The sequence below is a fragment of the Octodon degus genome, unplaced genomic scaffold (genome assembly GCF_000260255.1).
Source record: "Octodon degus isolate 3935 unplaced genomic scaffold, OctDeg1.0 scaffold00022, whole genome shotgun sequence".
NCBI classification, from domain to species: domain Eukaryota; kingdom Metazoa; phylum Chordata; class Mammalia; order Rodentia; family Octodontidae; genus Octodon; species Octodon degus.
In genome coordinates, this window is record NW_004524598.1 from 18,773,532 (window position 1) to 18,784,286 (window position 10,755).

At 40.9% G+C, this 10,755-nt stretch overlaps 1 protein-coding gene across 2 annotated transcripts in view; it reads right to left on the bottom strand.

The window, feature by feature from the left end:
• Bckdhb (branched chain keto acid dehydrogenase E1 subunit beta) overlaps nucleotides 1-10,755 on the bottom strand; it is a 210,217-nt gene that overhangs the window by 155,698 nt on the left and 43,764 nt on the right. The window lies entirely within an intron of this gene.

Below are 10,755 nucleotides of genomic sequence, written 5' to 3' on the forward strand. Positions count from 1 at the left end.
AAAAAAGAAAGAGAACCGAGAGAGAGCAGACGGCACTCTCCCAGCACACAAAGCAGCATTGAGGGGAAAGGCTTTCCCAGAGATGAAAAAGCCAAAGTCAGACTTGTGAAAGGATTTAATTCACAAGAACACAAAAATCCTAAACTTAAACTCATCTAACAACGGGCTCCAAATAAATAAGGAAACAATAATGCAAACACAAAGACAAATGGACAAATCGGCAGTCTCCTGATTGCCGATTGCCTTCTGATATACCAGTTTCAACTGACAGAAAAAGCAAAGGTTAAAAACATGAAAGATTAATGCACAATTAACAGACACAGCCTAATTCACATACACAGGACATCACCTCCACCAGCTAAGAAGCCAAACCCTTTCTCAGTAACTAGATAACGCGGACACTAGGGGACCATGTACACGATGAGTCCACGCTCAACAGCTTTAGAGGATTACAATCTTTTGGTTATGAGTCCACGTTTTCAGTACACATTCACACTCCTTCTGTGGCACGGCACATACATGTGACATGTCTCAATCCTTCCCTTCATCCCCTCCCTTCCTGTTCCTTCTGACCCCTGCATTTCTTGATTCCCTTTACCATTTGAGAAAGACCTTTCATCCTATCTCCCAATATCTTTCATTTTGCTCTTTGTAACTTGCCTCTGTCATTTAAGAGAAAGCATGAACTATTTACATTTCAGTATCCAATCTATTTCACTGAACATTTTGGTCTCACGGTATATCCATTGTCCCACAAATCAAGTTTATCCTGCTTTATGGTGGGGTAGTTCTCCACTGTGCATAAAGACCACATTTTCTTTACCAACTAACCTGCTAATAGATGTATCTCACTGCATATATTCTTTGACCATGGAGGAATTCAGCTACAAAAGCTTTAGAAATACGTATCTAAATAACATGCTGCTCAAAGAAATTAAGTTAATGGAAATTAGAAAGTTTTTACATAGTATGATAATGAAAAAAACTATATATCCCAACTTACTGAGGTTTTTAAGATAATGACAGAATTGCCTTTTTCAGACTAACCTTCACACATTTAAAGATGACCAATTGTGGGAAAATTATAACAACTATTTAATGACATATGAAAGACAACACTGAGCATCTGGAGAGAGATTTGACCCTCAAAAGAAAGGACACCAGATGGATGTACAGGGTTAGAAAGGCTTGTCCGAAGGAAGCTCTCAGGATATGTGTCGGAGAAGGTTAGAGTTCACACCGAGAGACTCAGTTTTAAGGGGCTGCCCAAGAGTTATGTGAGTGATGGGAAACTGAGGAAGTGAATGCTATATAGAAGGGCACTACGGGGGACACCCCAAAACCTGCACAGAAACTGCTCTAACACATTAACTTCTGTACCTACAGGACACTCCAAAAACCCAACAGAAAAACAACCTAAAAGCTCAGGAGAAAGGTCGGCTCTTAATGGGCCTACTAAATAGGAAACAGCAGTTAGAGTTTGAGAGTTTTTAAATTTGAGTTTGATAAAGGTCTCAGACTTTCATTCATGCCTCAACTTTGCTTACATTACTGATTCTCACTTGATACACCTAACACCTGTATCTCATGACACCATCTCATTTCAGGGATCTAGTGGGTGGCAAAAGATGACCACTGGCTAGCCACCTAACCAAATATTTTGGAACAGTTCTAATCATCATGCTTTCTGTCTATAACCTAGGGATATCAGGACTTTTTGGTATGTCGAATTCACTACTAGCTCAATCATTCCCTTTAACTACGAACCACAAATAGCGAAATGCTGATTTTTTTAGAACCCTCTTACTACAATACATAGGTTAATAAATTCTTTTGACATGTTTAATGATGCAACATGAACTATATATTAAAATCCTATTCCTATTTTTTCTCTAATATCGATTGAGGGTAAGAACACTAAGAAAGCATCCAATACTGATGATGATATTGATACTATAATGTAAATAACTCAATGTAGAGTTCACGTACAATGAACCCGGGGAGGTGATTGATAAACAGAATGATTTACTATGACGCAAGGCAGACCAGAATTCAGGTCTCCACAAAATACTAAGTTTGGGCCGGGGAGAGAGCACAGCAGCATAAGCGCCTGCCTGGCAAGCACACGGTCCTGAGTTTGACCATTGACTACAAAAACAAACAAACTAAATCCCCTGAACCTCCTCTTCGAAACAGAAGAATCATGATGCTGGAAAGATTGAAATAATTTATAGTTATTTTAACTAATGTTTATAACATACTTAACATATTAGTACTCTTCTCCATGCTAGGGAACAGAGCAAAATGAATGTGTACCCTTGGTGAAGTTTGCATTTCAGTCAAGAGAAATTATCAAGAAAAAAAGATGATGGAATAAATCTATATAAGGAAGCTGTGACAATAAGTGCGGTGGAGCAGGGCAAAGCAACAGGTTGGGCAGAGGTCAGCAGGACTGCTGGATGATTTTACAGAGATCACAGATCAGAAAGCCCTAAGTGAGACACTGAAGAAAAAGACATTTGAAAAGAACGCAATATCCCAGGTATATCCAAGACAATAAATGTCTTGGAAGAGGACCCTCAAGCAAAAACCTTGATAAAAACATCTACAGCTCATTAGAGAACAAGAAGAATAAGAGAAGCCATGCAAAGGGAGAACATCAGCGAGCACAGTGGGTGCGAGGAGGACCCCGCCTAGACAGGCTGGGCTGTGTGAGCCACTGTGCACCACGACTTTTACTGTGAGGAGGAGTCAGAAAGCAGATGAGGGAGAGAAACTGGAAGTCACTGGACAAAGGCATGCCATTCCTTGGGCTGCAATGCAGCAGGATTCCTCAGGCTGGGGTTTTGTGAATTCCCTGTAAACAGCAGGAAGGCAGGGCAAGACCAGTGACAGGATTCCTGGTAAAGGATGGTGTATTACAGCAGAGAAGTGGAGCATTTTGAGGCTCTGGACATATTCTAAAAATGGGGCTGAAAGGATTTGCTGATAAAATGGATGAGCCAAAGAAATACTACAGATGATTCAAAGGCTTATGGCTTGAGTAAACCAAAGGAAAGAATTGCCAACAACTGCGAAAAAATAAACTCATAAGGATCACGTCAGAATGAGACTTGAAGTACAGGTTTTGACATGGTTGCTTTGCAGGGCCTCAGACGTGCAGACAGAGATGCAGTTGCACATACGAGTTAGAAAGCCTGAGCGCAAAGATGATGTTTAGTAGCACGCCACTGGATGAGCTTGCTAGGTACATTTAAAGAAGAGCTTTAAGGTGTGGCCTGCTCACTCCAAATATGAAGAACACAGCAAGTGACCAGTAAGGTAGACAAAAATGAGTTTGGAAGAAACTTGAAGCTGATGCTGTCCTATAAGCCAATCAAGATGAGCGTCCCCAAGATGAGGGCGATCAACCTGTGTCACACGGGGCTGTAAGGACTGAAAGCGCTCTCACTGATGTCCTCTGCAGGAGAGCTCCCAGAGAGCAAGATAGAGGAGGAAACAAAAGCTTAAGCTGCAGTAACCTCAAGAGAAAGTGGGAAAAAAGGAAACAAAGACAATGACTAGTTTTAATTATATGGACAAATTTGCAGTAGAGAACAGAAAAGGAACAGTTCCTAGCTAGAAGAGCACGAGGGGGAAGAGGGCTTTTCTAAGGAAAAAGAAATGCCATAGAGCTGCTGAGAATAATCAGTGCAGAAAAGAAAACTGATCATCTGAAAACTAGTGAAATGGAGAGAAGGGATACCGACCACATCTTTAAGAAGGGGAAGAGGGGAGCTTTCGTGGACAGGTGGTTGGACACCCTCACATTCACCCAGCATGCAGGTGGCAAGGAACATACAGGCTGGTGGATACAGCCAGCAGGGAGAGCTTGCCCAGTTTCTCCAAGCTAGACAATTCGTGAGGAGTGGGCAGGGGGCAGTTTTGAGACTAGGAAGCATGAAGCAGCCACACAGGAAAGTGCAGGCTCAGAGGAACAGGAATGCACCTAAGCCACAGGGAGCACCAGGGGCCCAGAAGCTGCTAGGCCTGCACTCAGCGTGTGACCCATTAGCGAGCCGCAGGCTTGGATGCGGCAACACCCAGCTACAAAGATTCAGGCTGTCACTTGGATAATTCAACCAGATCTGCATCTGGACAGTTGATGTGGAATGTAAGCTGGGCATAAAGGAAGGAAAGTTATTAGGAAACGGAGGCGGCAAAGAAACTCTTGGCTGTTTTTTTGTTTGTTTTTCAAGCCATGACCATTTAATTCAGATCATAAAACTTGAGATGCACACCTAACATATAACTTTCTTATATTATTTAACTGCAAATAAAGTTTCTTTTCAGGGCACCAGGGCAACGAAGTTGGAATTATCTAAGTAAACTTCTAGTACCACTCTTAGAGGATTATAAACAGATTTTAAGAATCAGGAGACCACGAGGGCCACAGACTGAAGTGCAAGCTCTAGAAGCAGCAAGCCAGCCGGAGACCTCCTGGCTCTTGAAAGTGGTCACTGACTCTCTGGATTGCTTCTGTCCCCAGACAGTTTTTAGAAACCACAACTAGTTTTAGAGCTTTACATTTGAAAAAATGTCCTGACAATTCTTAAATGTATTTCAGGGAGAATTAAATTTCTTTCTCCCATAAAAATATCTGAGAAGATAAGTTTAAAACTGCCCATCTCTAACCAACTAATACTTCCTCAGTATTCAGGAATGAAGAGGTCAAAATATTTTTCCAAGCACGGATGACCTCCAACAGGGAAGCAGTTCAAGTCCCAGGTTTTCTGAGCAGAAAGATAAATAAGGACACAAAGGGGCCGGGGAGATGGCTCAGTAGAATAAGTGCTTCCCTGGCAAGCACAAGGGCCTGAGTTCAATCTCCAGTTCCACCAAAAAAAAAACAAAAAGGACATAACTATAACTAAACTACAAGAAATCCAAGAAAGAAAAGCAGATACAATTTAACAAGAAGAAAAAAAAATATGTCTTAACAATTTTAGTCGTTTTTTTCATATGTTGTGATTTTACATTTTAAAGTTTGCTAACAAAAACTTTGATACCGATGAAAAGCATTTGTTTCAGGGTTGACTACAGCCAAAAAACCAATGCTAATCAGCTCATTCTGCCTCTAAAAATAGAAAACAGAATACTGTATTCCATTCATTAAAATGTGCCAAAAACATGCTCATGGAAAAAAGTACGTGAATAAATTTTAAATACATTTCTGGGCAAGACGATCACACCAACTTACCTTCCAAACCGGGATGCCTTTCAGATTGTTAAGAGTTACTGAAAACAGCGCATAGGTATTAACTGATCCACAACAGGAATGTTGTCAGTAAACCAAGCCTGGAGTCAGCTCATTGCTAGAGACAGGTGATGTTAACATCTATTTGGAAAAGTAATGAGGGAAACAAATGAACTAAGCTCATTTATTCTCTACCATACGCTAGCATCCTGATTTCAGCAGTTCTTATCAGTATCAGAAAAAAGGAAAAAGAAAGTTGAGTGAACACTCCAGCCATCAAGGCCATGGTCACAGCTTAGCACCGCAGCTGAACCCTGAGAGGCACACAGCCACGATCCTCCCACCTGTGAAGTCCACGCAGCTTGTTCTTCTGGTGGCCAAGAACACTGTTGGCTGCCAGAGGCCAGCTGCACCCCTTTGGGGACCACAGACAACCCGAAGGGTTAGGCAAGGCTGTCACTGGCCCAGTATCACCCTAGACACTTCCTCGTCCAGCTCTGCTTTCACGGGAGAGCAGCACTACGTTTTGGAGAAGAGTAGGTCCAGGATGTGATGGACTGCAAGTCTTCCAGACTCAGGAAGTCTGGTGACATTTACAATTATCTTCCAGAACCTTTAAACTGCCACGTCCAGCTCTGGGCAGTGCAATGCTCAGCAGAGGCCGAGTGCTTGCTCCAGGAGCACTGGTTAGAGAGGCACTGTTTCGAACCTTGACCGGCAGATTCCACCTCTCTTGGTCTGAACTCCTAGACAAGATATCTGAGGAATTGTAAGAGGCAGGACAGGAAAACTAGAGAAGACTAAAAATTAACCAAGATCAAAGGTGAGTGCTTAGTAACTATGTACTGAATAAATGTTTATTAAACATAAAAGGTCTCTGTAATCAATGAGTATACAATTCTGGGTAGAAATCCAACAGTGCCCACAGCCAGTAAAGACCAAATCAGTTCTACCACGCAGTGAATGATTCCATTAAAAACTGCAAGATCTGGCTGGAGCTACGGCTCAGTGGCACAAAGTCCTGTGTTCAACTGCTGGTTGGTACCGAAAAAAATCAACAAAAAGAACTTCAAGATTCTGAGCCTGGGAGATAGCTCAGCAGCACAAGCACCTGCCTGGCAAGTGCAAGATCCTGAGTTCAATCCCTAGTACCAAAAAACAAAACAAAACAAAAAAACCCCTGCAAGATCCTCTACTGAGAACACAGACTGCACTTCATTTACCTTGGACACCCAAGGGTACCAGAACAATGTCCTGAATTTAGCAGGCATTCAGTAATATCATTTAGATAAACCCATCATTTTAGGATAAAAAGATATCTGGGAAGTGTGATATGGTAATGTATGACTAAGTAATAAGATAAAACACCAAGCAGACGGAAGTTTAGTTTTAAAAAGCTACAGGTAAAAGTATTAAAACCTACATGGAAAAGATAGATACAAGCAACACACATGAAGTTTCTCACTTAAATAACAGGTAAATGTGACACGGAAGAGAAATTAAGACTCAACCAAGTGCAGCGCACCCAGACATGCCGACCAGAAGACACTCTCTGCTGCCAGCATGGATCAGCGCATCAAATCCCCTCTAGCACCCACAAGAGGCCCTGCACAGACGTCTTTACAAACATTGTTCAACAGAGGAAGGACATTTATTTTCTAAATTGGCTGCCGTAAACTATTCAACTCCTAAATGCTAAAGTTCGACAAATTCTACGCTGTCATTGTTTGACACCACAGCCACAGATACAAAACAGTTGGCACATGTAATGTGAACATAGGAAAAGCCTTGATGGACAATGTCCTAATACTCCCTGAGATGTTTCTCCAAAAAGCTAAAGCAAATAAAATAATTAATGCAAATTTTCACAGAAAGTGATTCAGTTACTAACCATGAAATACAGTCTCCTTAAAAGCAAAGTGATTTTTTAAAATGGCCAAAAATACTTTTGAGAATTTTTTTTAAAAAGCTTACTTCAGGGGCCGGGGAGATGGCTCAGTAGGATAAGCGCTTGACTGGCAAACGCAAGGATCTGAGTTCAATCCCCGGTTCTGCCAAAAAAAAAAAAAAAAAAAAAAAAAAAGCTTACTTCAAACTGTGATTCAATCATTAATTACATGCAAGATAGCATTGTTACTCTGTAAAAAACATGATAACAATGACTACAGACATGCACATTCCCACCTTGAAGAGGTAGTATAAAAGTTCCAAACTTGTGTACAAATCTGTAACATTACTGGTAGTGAAATGTCAACTTGCTTTTATACAATTCACTTTTATTCTTTCAAAAAAAAGAAGTTATAAAGCCAGGCATGGTAGTGCATGCCTATAACCTCAGCACTCAGGAGGCTGAGGCAGGAGGATCGCTGCAAGGTTGAGACCAGCCTGGGCTACAAAGTGGGCTCAAGGCAGCCTGAACTGCAGAGTGAGACCCTGTCTCAAAGAAAAAAACAAAAAAGAAAGAAAGAAAAGAAAAGGAAGTTACAAAAAAGGCAAATAATCAAATGTATACAAGGGAAATTTAAGGAAAAATCACTTTAGATTCAACTAAAACCTACTGACAATACCAAGTTTATAGGCGACAAAGACATTCTCATTGTAAAGCAGTATCAACATGTTCGTATCTTTTATTCATTTTAAGGAGAAAAAAGATAAAATAACAATGAAACTGTTTCAAAGCAGGTTAGCAGAACAGTTACAATGATCTATACATCGCATACTGCTGTCTTCATAGTAGTCATGCAGAGGACAAGATGCAGACATGACATCCTGCCTAAACGCTATCAGTACAAACCTTTCTTCTCACTGAACTAAGAGTTCAAGCTCAGTGAGGACTGATTACATTTAACATGTTCCTCTTGCTATGCTCTTACACTTAGGCAGACATTTAAAAAAATAGTGTTTAGTAAACTGTAAAAATAATCTTAAAAGAGCAAACTAAAAGTGATTTGCATACATAAAAGCTGGATCTTTTGTTTACCAAGAAATTCAGTTACTACCAGTTAACTATCAGGTTAGAGACTACTAAAAATATGGAACACTAGAGTGAAACTGCTATATTTTAAGATGGACAAAAGGCTCAGAGCCAGCTGAGGCTGTGATCAGACAGCAAGATCTCTCACACATTTCCGATCTTGTCGGGCAGATTTTCCAAAGGATACCATCCAACTCTCCCAAATCACCTCTCAGCATCATCAAAGGCCCTGATTCTGATTGAGTAGAAAAGGTAACTTGATATAATCTGTTTTTACCTAATAGAATAAACATTTGCACAATATGTACTTGTGTGTGCAAGACACAAGTAGATGCTACAAATAAAACAGCAGAGCTACATCGACTCACAAGCTTAATTCTTTCTACACTTCTGGTCACAATCTGAATTGCATGAGAACTGAATCAAATTTCTCCATAAGGTCAACACTGACCCCCTGATTTGGTTGTCATCCAATTCAGTTTGTGACCACAATTGTGGAAAATATTAAGTTTATGAACGAAGGTACCACTGTAAATGAAACACATTCATTTCCTTAAGCAACTTGCCATGTGGTAGGTAAGTAACAATGATACAAGAAACTTATACCAAAAAAACACTACTGGAGAAGAGAAGGAAGAAATGAGGTTCTCCATCATTCATTCGCTTTTAAGAGATGGGCATCTCACCAAGTTCCCAGGCCGGCCCAAAACTCCTGGGCTCAAGCAATCCATGAAGGAGTGATTCTTTACACTTGAGGAACTACGCAAAGTCTCATGACAGCAAAGACTCTGGAATTTGGCCGCAGTGAATGGACAGATTTTGACAGACAGGAGAAAGAGGCAATAGTGAGACCACAGGCGGGAAACAAAGTGCAAATTCAGAACTGGGTAGCAATGTAAAAACGCGAAGTATGAGGGGATTAAATGTGTGCTGAAAGTTAAGGTAAGAAACCTGGTACACACAAAAACTCAGTACAGATGGCAGCATGGTGAGTGGCAGTAATCCAGCCTTTCTGAGATTTGGAAGCCAGGCACTGGAAAATGACTAACTGGGGAAGCGAGAGAGAGAGAGAGAGAGATCCTCAGAAATTGGGAGAGAACACACAGGGAAAATCACAGCTACATTTCAGTCAAAGAGGTGGACCACAGCCCAGAGAAGAGAAAGACAGTCAGTCTCCTCCCCAGACCAACTCTGCTGAGCTCAGGGAGCACTGGGTGCCCCAGAGGGCTCCAGGAAGACACGTCCAGGGGCTGCTGTGAGGGGGTGCAGGTCTTGCTCACACAGGGCTCCTTCCACACACAACCACTAGACAGGGATCCCTGTGCAGGCAGCAACACCCTTCTGGAGTTAGCCACCACTCAGGAAAGGATGGAATGTTGAACTCATACAGTCCTCTCTGTCTGGACCACCCTGCTGTAGGTCCCTTAGGAGCAAGAAAGTCAAGTACCATCACTCATGTTAGTATACCGCTTACAACACTGGCCAGAGCAATCAGGCAAAGAAAGAAACAAGGGAGGTATGTACATGGATAGGAGAGGAAGAAGTTGAGTTATCATTATTCATAGACGACTTCATATGCTATGTAGAAGACTCTAAATTCCACCAAACACTTTTAGAATTAATAACCAAATTCAGTACCATAGCAAAACAAAAAGTCAACACACAAAAATCAGTACGGTTGCTGTACACAAATAATAAACTAACCAAGAAAGAAATTAGGGAAACAAAACTTTTCACAATAGCATCAAGAAAAATTAAATACGTATGAATTAACCTACCCAAGGAAATGAATGAGGCCTACAATTAAACTTACAGCACTCTGAGAGATGGAGAGAAAAGTGGAAAGCTGTTCCTTGTTTCTGAACAGGCAGAACCAACACAGTCAAAATGCTACACTGTACTTCCAAAACTGAGAAGCAGATTTAACACGATCCAAACCACAATGCCAACAGCATTCCTGACAAAACTAGAGAAAAATTCTAAAATTCATATGTAAGCAGAAAAGCAAAACAGTCCCAAGCAACAAGAGCGAGGCAGGAGGCAACACAACCAAGGGCTTTAAGTCTACTGTGCTGGAGTAATAAAACAGCAGAGTATTGGCAGAGTATTGGCAATAAAGGAGACACATGGATCAATGGAATGGAAGAAAAGATGCAGAAAGAACTCCAGGCATGCTCAGCTACCTGCTCTTTGACAAAGGGTTGAGAAACTTTACTGCAAAAAAGGAGAGCCTCTTTAATACACAGCTGTGGAAAAACTGTCTATCCACACACTGAAGATTTAACCTGACTGTATCTCACACAATATACTAAAGTAAAATCAAAATAGATCAAAGATATGTATACTAAAACAGAAACACTTAATCTATCAGAAGACAAAATAATTAACATTCTTCAACACACAAACATATGACCTCAGTTGTACAAGAAAGAATATCAAGGTTCAATAAATGGGATCAAATCAAATTAAAGAGTTTCTGCACAACAAAGGAAACCAGGAACAGCATAAAAAGGCTGCCTTCAGCAAATCTGTTGGCAGTTACTCC